The sequence below is a fragment of the Leptonychotes weddellii genome, chromosome 12 (genome assembly GCF_054177405.1).
Source record: "Leptonychotes weddellii isolate Sample4059 chromosome 12, ASM5417740v2, whole genome shotgun sequence".
In the NCBI taxonomy this organism is placed as follows: Eukaryota; Metazoa; Chordata; class Mammalia; order Carnivora; family Phocidae; genus Leptonychotes; species Leptonychotes weddellii.
In genome coordinates this window covers 55,894,607-55,909,580 of record NC_138380.1, presented here as the reverse complement: position 1 = coordinate 55,909,580, position 14,974 = coordinate 55,894,607, and the positions used below count along the sequence as shown (strand labels likewise).

The window sequence follows — 14,974 nt, the reverse complement described above, 5'->3', positions numbered from 1 at the left end:
CTCCCTCTCGATCCTGGGACCTGGATCCTACCCCTGTTTGTGCTCCTTCTGTCTCTAAAATAAATAAATAAATCTTAAAAAAAAAAAAAGGCCTTTCCATTCCAAGTTTTTGTGTTTGTTTTTTTCCCCAGGGCCCATTGTTTTCATAGTATAGTTCTGGTTTCTTATTTTATTTTGAATTTTTTCATATATTTGAAATGTATTTTTATATAAAGTATCTCAATATTCCCTTCACAAATGACTAATTTTCTCAGTATCACTATTGATGTAACCATCCTTTTCCAGCTAATTTGTAAAGCCATCTTTATCATATATTAAATGGTCACAGGCATTTGACCCTAGTTGGGGATTCTGTCCTTTGTTCCTAAAGCACTGTCATATTTTAAAGTATATGTTTTAGCTATATGAAGGGCTAGCTCTCCATGACCACTCTTTCATGTTTATTATAGCTATCCTAGCATCCTTACGCTTCTACACCTTTATTTTCCATTTTCCCCATAGGATTCTTATCAAGTTCCAAAGCATACAATTTCATTTGTACTTTTGTTGGTAATCATATTGAATTTATGAATTAATTCAGGGGGATCTGCTGTCTTTGCCATATTGTGTATTTATACCTAAGAACAAGATATATTTCTATTTATGTATTCCTTATTAGAATCTTCAAGTTTTCTTTACCTAGGTCTTATTTCAGAATATGTTTATCCATTTATTTCTATTATTTTATAGCTGTGATGCTTTTTTGAATGGTAACATTTCTTGTTTGGCATTATATATGTGTATTTGTTTAATATAGGAAAGTTATCAGTTTTTGTGAACTAATTTTTTTTTTTAAGTATCGCATTAGTAAGTCCTCTTATGGCTTTTGATAATTTTTCAGTTGATTATTTTGTGTTTTTCAGGTAAATAGAGTTGTCCCAGTCCCACACACACGTACACATATACACATATATATACATACACGTGTAGGTATATTTTTGTGTATATAAATTATGTATATAAATATATGTATATGACCATATATTTATGAATATATGTGTATATATTCCCTATGTATGTAAATGGCACTTTTAATTTTAATTTTATTTTTGAATAGATAATATACCCATATAGTTCAAAAAATTGTAAAGTACAGAAGATATACAAAAGAAAATACTAAAACCCTCCCTCTCGTACCTATCTCTGGACCCCAAACTCCCCTCATGAGTTAACATATGTTATTAGTTCTTGTTAATCTTTTCAGAATTATTCTGCGTATATACCAGTGAATACAAAATAAATACACTTGCATTCTACACAAATGATTGTGTGCTGTACACACTGTTCTACACTTTATTTTGGGGGGTAGAAGTGCATGTGTGAGGAAAGTAAAGCTATAAGCCCAGATGTTTATGATTTCCTTCTTGGTAAAGAGATCTATTTTCTTCAGTTCTTACTTACAGTCTACCCTCTGTCAAAGAGGTCACACATAAATCCCTGGGAGGTGGGACCGGAAGGCAAATCAGAGAGACAGGGGCCAGAGAGCACTTTACTCCACCCTCCTGACCTACCATGGCTGTTGGGCTAACCTGGTCTGCCTACTGCCCTCTTCCCATTAGATTTTTTTCCACAGAGCTCCTCACTTCTCCGTGGGGCCAAAGCAATGCTCTATTAACCATGCCCAGACAAATCTGGATCCAGTGGTGGGTTCAGCCATATCAGTGCACTAACCAGCAGAACAAGATGATCAATACTAGAATATGAATGACTGTATTAGAACATTCTGAGAGTGATCGCTAACTCAGCCCCGAGTCTCTGCAGGATGCGACCACGGAGATTCAAAAGAATACCACACTACCCTAAGCCATAAGACCCCCATCATATAGCATCATAAGTTTTCTTTTACTTCCCTTCCAACAATATTCTTGCCAAATAATTGAGGAATACATTTGGCTTTAATTTTTTCCCATAACAAAAGAGTTTAGTTTTGCTTGGTGTTGAATAGTAGAATATTTCATATATAACGGAGTAACAAAGTTTTAGGAACACCAGATATACAGTGGAATTGAATCCCATGCATGCAACATTGTATGATTGAGAGTACAGTATCGGAATGGAAGCTTTAGAGGGAGAACATGGTGGTGTGACTTTTTATCTGCATAATCTTTTTTTTTTTTTAATGCATGCCTTTAAAAAAACCAGCTTTATGGAGATATAATTTATATGCATATCATTTACAATTTAACATGTACAACCCAGTGGTTTTTAGTGTATTTACATAATTGTACAACCATTCACCAAATCAAATTTTAGGACTTTTTTTTTTTAAGATTTTATTTATTTATTTGACAGAGAGAGACACACAGTGAGAGAGGGAACACAAGCAGGGGGAGTGGGAGAGAGGCAGGCTTCCTGCGGAGCAGAGAGCCCAATGCAGGGCTCGATCCCAGGACCCTGGGATCATGACCTGAACCGAAGGCAGACGCTTAACAACTGAGCCACCCAGGCACCCCAAATTTTAGGACATTTTTATCATCCTCCTAAAAAAGCTTACATACTTTGGCAGTCACTGTCCACCAGTGCCCCTCATTTCCCCCTCTCCTACTTCTGCCCAGCCCTAGACAACCACTGATCTATCTATATAGGTCTGCCAATTCTGGACATTTTCTTTACATGGAATCATACAATATATGGCCCTTTTAAAAAAGATTTTATTTATTTATTTTGAGAGAGAGAGTGTACGTGAGCAGGGGAGAAGGGCAGAAGGAGAAAGAGACTCTCAAGCAGACTCCACGCCAAGTGCTCATGGCCATTTGTGACTGGCTTCTTTTGTTTGCATGATCTTTTACAAGTTGATCCATGTTGTGGCATATGTGAATGCTTCATTCCTTTTTGTTGACAAATATTTCATTGTATGGATATGAACATATCACATTTTGTTTATTCATTTACCAGTTTTTGTACATTTGGGTTGTTTCAACTTTTTGGCTATTATGAATAATGCTGTGATTAACGTTCATGTACAAGCCTTTGTGTGAACATATCTTTTCAATTTTCTTTAATTTATTATCCAGGAGTTGAATCATTGGGTCACTCTATGTTTAACATTTTGAGGAACTGCTGCACTGTTTTCCAAAGCGGGTGTACCATTTTACATTCTCACCAGCTATGCATGAGGATTCCAATTTCTCTATCACCTCATGAAAAATTTATTATCTTTTTTTACTGTAAACATCTTAGTGGTTTTGAAATGGTATCTCATTGTGGTTTTGATTTGCATTTCCCCAGTGACAAATGATTTTGAGCATCTTTTCATGTTCTTAGCCATTGGTACATATTTTGGGGAAAAATGCCTATAAAAATTAATCCCCATTTTTAATTGGGATGTTTGTCTTTTTTTATTATTAAGTTGTAAGAGTTCTTTATGTTTTCTGGGTGTGAGACCCTTATCAGATTGACTTATAAATATTTTCTCCTATTCTGTGTTTTCTTTCATGATATGCAGCAAAAAAGTTTTTAAGTTTGATGAAGGTAAATTTATCTATTTTGCCTTTTGTTACTTGTGCTTTTGATGTTATTTATAGTTTTAGTTCTTACAGTTAAACCTATGATCTAGTTTGAGTTAATTTTTCTAAATGTGTGTGGGGTAGTGTGAGGTAGGTATTTAATTTATTTCTTTTGCATGCGGGTGTCTGTTGTAATTTTAACATAGGTAAATGGTGCTTAACACGGAAGTGATTGCCTTTTTTGAGATCACCTGAGGTCTTTAATTCTCTCAATAAGAGCTATAGTCATAGGATGACATAGGATTGACATAGGATGGGTCAGTAAAAGATCAACAGGGGTAATACTTAGGCTTTATGTACCATTTTATATCCTGTATCAAGTTCATGTATTAAAAAAAGTTCTTAGAACAGGTTTTGGCTTGCTTTTTTTGTAAAGTTATAGAAACTCTAACGCCACGGAAGGACTTAGAGCACAACAGGAATAGAAACCTCTTCTAAGTCACTTCTTTGTTAGAATGCTTGGAAAAACTCGTTTGGCTATTCCTGTATTGAGCCCAGAATTCAGAAAGTTTTATCCCCTTAAATGGCAGTAAGAAAACTTAGCAAGCACAAATAAAAGTGAAAGTAAGTGTTATTTTGACTGCTTTGGAAAGGTATGTTTATTTAGTAGTTCTTATCTTTTTCTCCAGGGCTTATGATGGAAGCACTTAAATTCAAATCAAAGGAATCAGGCCTTTTGCCATGGAGATTTAAAAGGGTCCAACTTTGTGCTCCCAGAAAGGACAATGAATCTCTTTAAAGGAAGTGCATGTCTATTAAGTGAATTTTAATATTTTTTTCCTTTCAGTTAAGAGCAGCATCGAAACTGGGAATTGGAGGTGTCAAATTTTGAAGAAAGAGGCTAATTGACATTTGGATGGTGCAAAATGAACTATTGAAAAAAAGCACAGGTAAAGGTGGTTAGTACAAATCATCGATGCCCAGGCCGTTTAAAATAACTTCTATAGATAATATTTGGTGGAGCAATTCCACATAAATGACTTTATGTTTGAATTTATCAAATTTACCCTCAGAGTCAATAGAATTCATTGAGTGTTATTCCTGTTGTCTGTGGGAATCCGGGTGACTATCCGGGGAACTCAAAGATACTGGACCAGCAACAGCAATCCGTCATGAATCAATTCAGCCTTCAATTGCCTAACATTCAGTCTTAAAAAGATACTCTCTCATTCTCTCTGTTATTGACAGCAACTAACCCAGAAAGTTTTAGTCTGGTACTTCAACAAGCTTGAATAAACATATACATCTCTCTCTCTCATGGGTCCAATTATCTGTTTTTTTTTTTCTTCTTTTTTTTTTGTAGTTAGTCATGAAGTTTCCATCCTGCTTTTATATCCATTATAACTACTGAGAGTGATTTCGTTCGAATTTATTTCCCTCGGGCTGTCAGAGGGGCAGGGTGAGGTGGAGCTGGTGATTATCCTCAAAACACAAGGGGAGGATATGCAATTATGCCAGTTAGCGTTGACTCGGGCAAACTGGCGCTTCCTTTCAGTGGGCGTTGCTTTTAGATAGTAAGCCCTTTTGTACGATGTTGACTTGTTCACTCAGGAGAAACAAAATCAGAGAAGTCCTGGAGTGGAGTTAAATGTGATGAGTCAGCACCACTTATGAGAAGTAGTGAAGCAAAAAAACCAGAAAATAATTTAGCAAAATGGCTTTTGAAATGATTAAAATTAATTACAGCCTCTGGCAAAAGTTTCACCCTAAGCCAAGGCGCCTCCCGCCTCCCCTCCTTCATCCAACTTAGCTTGCCAAGTATTTCCTCTTGAGCACCCCATTCTGTCCTCCCTTCCCTTCCCTAGTAATGCCCCATGTCCCCTGGCTTGGCTGCCTGATGTTCCTGGAGGCACCCTCACTTCTCGTTTGGCACCCCACATTGGTCTCTAACAACCTAAGATTTATTTCAACACTGTTCTATGTGCTAACTCATTTTAGTATGCTTGCTTTCCTGTCACTCACACTCTGATTTTCTCTGCCATGACCTGAACCCCGGGAAATTGGAACGGGGAAGAGAGGAGGTGGTACCATAATAAGTTCTTGGAAGAATTACTTTAGGACAGGTGAGTTCTTGCCCTCCGTGAAGCCAACCGTTCTTCGCCGATGAATAAGGCCAGCTGTACTTAGCGTTAAATAACACACCCTTGTTCAAAACGCCTTCCTGAGAAATTGAGTAAAGGTCGTTTGAACAAATTTGCTGTGAAACTTTTGCTTTCACACAAATGAATCTTTATAAGGGATTGTATTAAGGTTCATGTAAACACAACACCCCTTCTGCTTCTGGTTGAGTATTCATGTCAAATAATACTGTGTTTTCCCCTTATCCCATGTTACTTTCTAATTCCAGGTGACTTCACAATAAGAGAGTTTTCTCTGACATTTGGTAATTAAACTAGGGGTTAATGTCTCAAAGGATAGAATTTTAGAGGGCAGGCCCAACATTACCATGACAGGTGTTGGCTCAAGACCTTTTAAAAGATAATGGTGTTTTTAGGTGCATGCTGACCAGGGAAACATAGTCATCACATTATAGAATTGGAAAGAAGCTGATAGATCTAAGTTCCTTATTTTCCAACTCATTTCCTAAGTTGAAATAAACTTCAAGGATTGACCAAGTAACAGAGCAAGGCAGGGATCAAAACTTAGCCCTCCTGTTTTGTAGCTCAAATACTGGTAATGGAATGGTAGGATTCTGGCTCGCCCTTCTTCATCCATGGACCCCCAGTGCTAGCCATACAACTGCATTGTCTTAGAGAACCCCGCTTCTCTCTCTGGGCTGAGGAGAAGATGCATGGGGATTGAGAGGACTCTAAAAGTTCGATAGCAGATGAGAACTGGGATTTTTCCCCAGGAAGATTTGGGGAACCTCTAGTAGCTACATAGGAGAACAAGATTGGTTAGGGCAAAGGAATCTAGAATTCATAGTTGCCATTTTTATAGGATCAAAAAATAATGTTTAGGGCTCCTGGGTGGCTCTGTCAGTTAAGCATCTGCCTTCAGCTCAGGTCGTGATCTCAGGGTCCTGGGATTGAGCCCCGTGTCAGGCTCCCTGCTTAGCGGGGAGTCTGCTTCTCCCTCTCCCTCTGCCACCCCCCCCAACCCATGCTCGCTCTTCTTTTGCTCTCTCTCTCTCAAATAAATACAATCATTTAAAAAATTTTAAAAAAATGTATAAGGAAAAACCTGGGATGCAATCGATTTCCTGAGTTTTTTTATAGTTGTTGTTTGTTCTGATTTGTTTTAAGGCTAATTCTGGTCTATCTACTATCTAAGTATCTTCCTAAGTAATTAGCCTTCTGTCATAAGGCTGATTCTGGTCTCCTCACAAGTCTAGTATCTTTCTTAGAAATTTGGGATTACTGTCATTGTGGAAACATTCTCTTAAAAATTAAGTAAGCAAATTTAATGTTTTATTAATTTGGGAAAATATCATCTATTGGCCTCTGATAATTAAAAATGTATTTATGTATAATTACATATGTAGTATATCAATTTAGGCTCATTCAGCATTGCAGATGAAGCTAAAGTCCTTTGTGGCCACATCCATAATCACTTCTCAGAAATGGCAACTATTATCAGTTTGATGGGGATTCTTTCACAATTATCTGTATGTATATACATACATGTATGTACATGCCTCCAAAACACATGATATTGTTAGCTGCTTTTTTTGTTTGTTTGTTTTTTAGGTGTACTTATTTATTTGAGAGAGAGAGAAAGAGAGAGAGCGAGAGTGCTTGCAGGGTATGGACAGAGGGAGAGGGAGAGAATCCTAAGCAGCCTGCCCACGGAGCAGGGAGCCTGAGGCGGGGCTCAATCCCACAAGCCTTGGATCACGACCTGAGCCAAAACCAAGAGTCAGACGCTTAACTGAATGAACCTACCCAAGCACCCTCGTTTGCTCTTCTTTTAAAATGTAGAATATAGCATAGTGTACATATTTTTTTGCTATTTGCTTTTCCTCTTTTCCCCAACCATATGTCTTGGAGATTTCTCTGTGTTAGTAATACAGTAGATACAGCATGGTTTATTTAACAACTCCTCTGTTTATGGACATTTAGTTATTTCTGACTCTTTTAAAAAAATCGAAGTGTAATTGACATCCAATAGCCTAATAGTTTCAGGTGTACCTCATAGTGATTTGTTATTTTTACATATAATGAAATGATTCCCTATAAGTCTAGTTACCATCTGTTACCATGTGAAGTTTTACAATATTATGGACTATATTCCTTATGTTGTACATTACATCCCTATGATTTACTTATTTCATAACTGGAAGTTTGTACCTCTTAATCTCCTTCACCTATTTCACCTGACTCCCAACCCCTCCCCTCTCTTCTCACCAATAATTTCCTTTATTTATGAGTCTGTTTCTATTTTGTTTTGTTTGTTTTGTTTTTTAAGATTCCACATATATGGTACTTGTCTTTCTCTGTCTGAATTATGTCACTTGGCCTAAGACCCTCTAGGTCCATCCATGTTGTAGCAGATGGCAAGATTTCCTACTTTTTATGGCTTCGTAATAGTCCAGTGTGTGTGTGTGTGTGTGTGTGTGTGTGTGTGTGTGTATACCACCTCTTTTTTATCCATTCATTTATCAATGGACTCTTAGTTTACTTCCATATCTCAGCTATTGTAAATAGTTCAGAATCAAAGAGCTTACTTCTACTGTTTTCTTCTGGAAGTTTTATGGTTTCAGGTCTTACATTCAAGTCTATACTCTATTTTAAATGTATTTTGTATGTGGTGCAAGATAGTGGTCCAGTTTCATTCTTTTGTATGTGGCTGTCCAGTTTCCCCAAAACCATTTATTGAAAAGACTGTCTTTTCCTCATTGTATATTCTTGCCTCGTTTGTTGTAGATTAATTGATCGCATATGCATGGGTTTATTTCTGGGCTCTCTATTCTATCCCATTGATTTATGTGCCTGTATCATACTGTTTTGATTACTGTAGCTTTGTAGTATAGATTATTTCCAATTCTTAGCAATTATAAATAATATTGTAGAATACATCCCATAGCGGCCTTTCTTATTTTTTTAAAATAATTTTATTTATTTTTAAAATTTTAGTTCCAGTATAGTTAACATAGTATTATATTAGTTTCAGGTGTACAAGATAGCAATTCAACAATTCTGTATGTTACTCAGGGCTCATCAAGACAAGTGTGCTCTGAACCCCCTTCACCTATTTCCAGGCCTTTTTGTTCTTCTGTGCATGTGTGAGTGCAGGTGTGTACAGAGTTGGCTAGTCACACAGTGAGCCCAAGTGCTTATTTTAACAGACATCACAGCTCCCCTCACAGGTGGCTATGTTACAGAGAATGTATGTGAGAGTCCCAGTTTCCCTTCACTCTTAGCGAGTCTTTGTATTTTAAAAATTTGTGAGTGGTGACAAATTTGTGTTGCTCGTGATATTAAGCAAATTTTTTTTTTGCTATCCCACTGTTATCTATAAGGTTTGCTGCAAGTTTTTAATTGAATAGGATATTCCTTATTATTCCTGGATTGCTAAGAGCTTTTCTTGTTTTGTATGAAGGGACAGTGAAGCATATTGAATCCTTTTTCAACTTCTTCTGAATCCTTATCAACTTCTATGATAAAAAGAATTTGTTCTTTAAATTTTTCATGTAGATGTTACAGTAACACATTTTCTCATACTAAACCATTTTTCTATTCTTTGGATAGACTATAGTTATGCTATATTAATTTGTTTGTATGTTACTATATTCAGTTTGCTAATATTTTATTCAGGATTTTTCAATCTATGTTCATAATATTCTTCTCTTATGCAGTCCTTGTCTGATTTTGATTCCAATGTTAGGAGAGCCTTAACAGGTGAAGTTTTGGGTGGCTTTTTCTGTTTTTCTATAATTGGAACAATTATATAAGGTAAGGATTAATTTTTTTTCTTGTCGGTTTAGTAAAACTAATGAAAATAGCAAGATTTTATTTTTGTTCATCCTTTCTCCCATTTTTCTTTTGAAGATGTAATAACCCTTTCAAAATTCAAAACTCTTATTTGTGAGTGTTCTATTACCTATGTTTTATTAGACCAAATTTTTCCACTCTTAGTTTTTTGCTTCTCTCATAGTGTTGGTTTTCCCTGAATGATTGGAAATTCTTGGTTGGAGAATTATCTTCTTCCTTGAGGTCTGATGTTAGACTATCTATTAGTTTTAGCATGATTTTTGTAGAGCAGGGACAATTAACGGGTAGAGGTTAGGAGATTTGAAAACCTTCAATATATGTGTTTTAATGTTTATTTTTGCAGTGTGGTGCCAGGATGCCACTCACCTAGAGAAGTTAGTCGGGTGTGACTTCATGTGTGGCTTTCCTGCTGTGCCATCGAAATTAAATTTATGAAATAGAGCACCAGTGGTGATGATGAGAGATGAGCCAGGGGAAGAGGGAATGACAATTTGTGAGACTCCATAGATTAATTTCTTCTTATACTCTATCCATATCCCCAAGTGGATGTGGTTTATTACATAAGAGGTTACTAACAGTCAACTAGAAATAAGACTTTTGACTAAAGTGGCTAAGCAATTAGGGCAAGAAAAAATAAAAGTTAATTTAAGGAATGGTAATAACAGGTATTGATTAATTTATGGGAAAATCATCTCAGAAAGTACCATATGTAAATTGATAGATTTTGGGGTACAATTTGATGATTTGTAGCAAATCATTCAATCTGTGAATAGGCCAGGCAATCTATGTCTAAACACTTATTTGAAGGAAATAATCAGAAAAATGCTCAAAGGTGAATTCTGAAAATGTTTATCAAAGCATTATTAAGAATAGTTAATAAAATTAAAACAGCCTAAAAACCCAAAGATAGGGAGATGATTAAATCAGAGTTTTTTCAGGTATATACCTTAGAAATTGAGTAAGTCAGAGCATTAATAGGATTTTATCAAATACAAAAAATCCAGGGCTTATTTTGTTTTGTAAATGCATCATAAAATATTCCACTTTTGAAAGTTCATGATTTTTTTTTTTTTTTAGATTTTTATTTATTTATTTGACAGAGAGCGAGAGACAGCGAGAGAGGGAACACAAGCAGGGGGAGTGGGAGAGGGAGAAGCAGGCTTCCCGCTGAGCAGGGAGCCCGACGCGGGCTCGATCCCAGGACCCTGGAATCATGACCTGAGCCGAAGGCAGACGCTTAACGACTGAGCCACCCAGGCGCCCGAAAGTTCATGTTTTGAATTAGCATACTGAACACTCTGAGAAGTCCTGCAGTTAAGACTTTTACAACTGTTTTAAGTTTGTTTGATCCACATCACTCTCTTCTCCCCTTCTTGTAATTTGGAACATCTTGGAAGACTTTCAGAAAGTAGCTTGAAAAACAGTGTTAAGAAATTTTTGTTAGATCCATTCAATAAAAACGCTACTCACTAATAAACAAAGATTTTAATGAGGCATGTTTATTAACCTAGGAAGTTCTAGTAATATATATATAATCATATTACTAACTATATATATGTATGTATTGTATATTATATAAGCACTATATATGTATATATGTTGTATATCACATATAACATATATATTAAGGAAAAGGAAGCATATATAGAATGATACCATCATGTAAAATATTTCCATGTGACAAATTCATAGGAACATTCTGGAAGAACATATATTCAAATGTTAAAAAAAGGTTAATGTGGTAAAGAAATTATGAATGATTTTATTTTATTTATTTTTATATTTATTTTTAAAATTTATTTTAAAAATTTTGCATAAGAGAGATATTGATTTGTAGCTACAACAAAATAGTTTCATTAAAAATCCTATGGAGGGCGCCTGGGTGGCTCAGTTGGTTAAGCGACTGCCTTCGGCTCAGGTCATGATCCTGGAGTCCCAGGATCGAGTCCCGCGTCGGGCTCCCTGCTCGGCGGGGAGTCTGCTTCTCCCTCTGACCCTCCTCCCTCTCATGCTCTCTGTATCTCATTCTCTCTGTCTCAAATAAATAAATAAAAAATCTTTAAAAAAAAAAAAAAATCCTATGGAAGGGGCGCCTGGGTGGCTCAGTCGTTAAGCGTCTGCCTTTGGCTCAGGTTATGATCCCAGGGTTTTGGGATCGAGCCCCACGTCGGGCTCCTTGCTCAGCAGGGAAGCCTGCTTCTCCCTCTCCCGCTCCCCCTTGTGTTCCTGCTCTCGCTCTCTCTTTCTCTCTTCTGTCAAATAAAGAAATGAAATCTTTAAAAAAAAATCCTATGGAAGTTTGGAGGTAATTTTCTTCAATGCCCAAAATTTCATTATAAAGAGAGTTTAAAAAATATTTCTGAATGATGATAGCATTACTAGAGTAATAAGTACACGACATCTTTAAGTAGATGTATTATAGTTAAGGTAGACTATCCTTATTTATATGTAAAATTTTGATTTTTAGAAATTCAAACAAGCACTATAGTGATTTTTTTTGTTACCCCAAGCATACTTGAATACTTAATTAATCTCCACATTCAGTATTAATGGTAAATATAATCTTGCAGTATTCAATAATATACATCAGTTGACTTTGGCTTTGGATAAAAAGAAAAAATTCTTCAAGTTTAAGTAAGTTATATTATTCAGTTAAAACAATTAAAATGGCCATCCCTAGCATCACTTGCTTCTTCACTTAGTTGACAACTCTGAGTGAACGTGGTTTTGTTCAAAGTGCACAGCCAACGGCTTCAACAGCAGTGAAATGTTTTTTGGGCTTTCTCACAACTTTGTACTTTGATTTTATCCTTCTGTTCTTTCAGCCAAATCCTTCTCTTTTCATATTCCTCAAAGTTTATCCCATATAGGAGTCCTGTGAAGTCAAAGGCAAAACAAGATTTGGATAACTGGCTTTTTCCACATCTGAGTTTTGTTTTTAAGACGTTTTTTTCTCTGCCCAGATGAGTTTGTTAAGGACCAGATGTATTCTTAAGGCTCAGGTAGGTACACACCCCAGCACAGAGCTACCCGTGGTTTTAGTGATTTTCTGTAATGAGAGAATAGGAGGCGGGCGCCTGGGTGGCTCAGTCGGCTAAGCAGCTGAGACCATGATCTCAGGGTCCAGGACCTCAGGTCCTCAGCCCCATGTCGGGCTCTCTGCTCAGCAGGGAGTCTGCTTCTCTCTCCTACTCTCCATCTGTGCTCTCCCTCTCTCAAATAAATAAATAAAATCTTAAAAAAAAAGAATAGGAAGGATGGAGATATATATATTATATATGTATATTATTTATATATGTATATCTCCATACATATATATTATATTATATTATATTATATTAATTATTTTCTGTAGGGTTAAAGAAGAAAAACTGTCATAAATGCGTTTGCTGCAGAAAACCTATATGCTAAGATAGGCAAAGATCTTTCCCAGAGCTATGCATTCTTTCTTAAGATTCCTTATCCTGCTAAAATTGGAGACTTTTTTTTAGCAGGGAAGCAGGTTTATCAAACTATTTTGTCACTGTTGATCATTTATCATTTTGTCTTCGTTCTCAGGTAATTTCATTTTGATCTATAGAGAGTTAATAAATACCTATTAACAACTATTTTATTATTTGTGCATTTGTGAGGATTATTTATTAGTAACTTTGAGAAGTCCTTAGTTTCAGTACGAAGAACTGTTTGAAATTAATATACATTGCAAATGAAGATAAATTGGGTATAATTAAGTGAATTGGAATCCTGCCCATTCTGTTCTCAAAATTCTTTCTTACCACACTTACCTCTCTTACCATACTTACCTCTCTTCCTTCATTAGAATGAAAAAGATTTTCTTTTGCATTTTTCATTCATGTCACTAAAGAGATTTCCTAATGTCTGTGCCAGTTCTATTGCTCTCCAGAAATCTTTGGCCTATTTGGAGACTGTGTTTTGGAATTAATACTGCCATTTGTTACAAGTTTTTAAAAATGGTGATGCAGATGGTTTGAGTGGGCAAACATTTATCCATCAAACACACAAGATTTCCACAAATAGCATTAAAATTAGCCAGGGTTTTATCCAATCCCGAAACAATTGTTATTGATTTTCTCCCAGTAGAGTTTAGAGTATTTTTTTTCTTAGAGAGAGAGAGAGAGAGCGAGTGTGCGAGTGAGGTGCGGGGGGAGGCAGAGAAAAAGGGAGAGGAAGAATCTCAAGCAGACCCCTACTGAGCATGGAGCCTGACACAGAGCTCTATCTCATGACCCTGAGATCATGACCTGAGGTGAAATCAAGAGTCAGATGCTTAGGGGCACGTGGGTAGCTCAGACAGTTATGAGTCTGACTTTGGTTCAGGTTATGGTCTTGGGGTGTTGGGATCAAGGCCCCATATTGGCCTACCTCTGGCTCTTCATCCTGCCTTGGGCCCCCTGAATTAGCCAGTGTGGGGTTCCAGGCTCAGCGAGGAGTCTGCTTGTCCCTCTTCCTCTTTCTCTGCCCCTCCCCCTGTTCTTGCTTTCTCTCTCTCTCAAATAAATAAATAAAATCTTTTTTTTAAAAAACAGAGTTGGATGTGGGGTGCCTGGGTGGCTCAATCATTAAGCATCTGCCTTTGGCTCAGGTTATGATCTCAGGTCCTGGGATCGAGCCCCATATCTGGCTCCCTACTCAGCAGGAAGCCTGCTTCTCCCTCTCCCACTCCCCCTGGTTGTGTTCCTGCTCTCGCTCTCTCTCTCTCTGTGAAATAAATAAATAAAATCTTAAAAGAAAAAAGAGTTGGATGCTTACCTGACTGAGCCAACCAAGCACCCCAGAATAAACATTTTTATGCAAAATATTCAAAACTTGATATTTAAAATGATTTTTCATTATGACAGTATAAGATTCTCTAGATGATAAATAGTAATATTCTGGTAACTTGTAAGTTTTCCTTTTGAGTAAGGTTAGATCATTTGTGATAGTTAATGTCATTCCTGTATGTCTGTTTGCATAGATACCCTCTATGTATGCACAAAAAATCAAAATGTTCTACATGAGAAAGTTTTCAACTGATGCATTAATTGCATCATATTCATTACTCATTTTTTTTTAAGATTTATTTATTTATTTAGTTGACAGAGAGAGCAAGAGAGCACAAGCTGGGGGAACAGTAGAGGGTGAGGGAGAAGCAGGCTCCCCGCCAAGCAAGGAGCCTGATGCGGGGCTCGATCCCAGGACCCTGGGATCATGACCTGAGCCGAAGGCAGACGCTTAACCATCTGAGCCACCCAGGCGCCCCTACTCATTTCTTTTTATTTCAGTCCAAATCGAGATAATTCTACCCTTTGAGAGGACTTAAAAATTAATGCAAGTTACAAGAATTTTGGAATGATGCACAGGATACTGTAAACAGTATATACCTCTGTGGAGTAAAACTGTAGGGTTGTTTTGGGTAGAAGAGGCTTTTGATTTTTGCTTTTTACCCTCCAAACAGCTTGAGATTTTTACTATGAACATTTTACCATTATAATGAAA

At 36.7% G+C, this 14,974-nt stretch overlaps 1 long non-coding RNA gene across 1 annotated transcript in view; it reads left to right on the top strand.

Annotated features, from left to right (window-relative positions):
- LOC145716551 (uncharacterized) overlaps positions 1–14,974 on the top strand; it is a 121,534-nt gene that overhangs the window by 99,781 nt on the left and 6,779 nt on the right. The window contains exons 2-3 of the long non-coding RNA XR_014139320.1: positions 4,333–4,435; positions 9,372–9,439. This is a non-coding gene — a long non-coding RNA (uncharacterized LOC145716551). The remainder of the gene's footprint in view (positions 1–4,332; positions 4,436–9,371; positions 9,440–14,974) is intronic.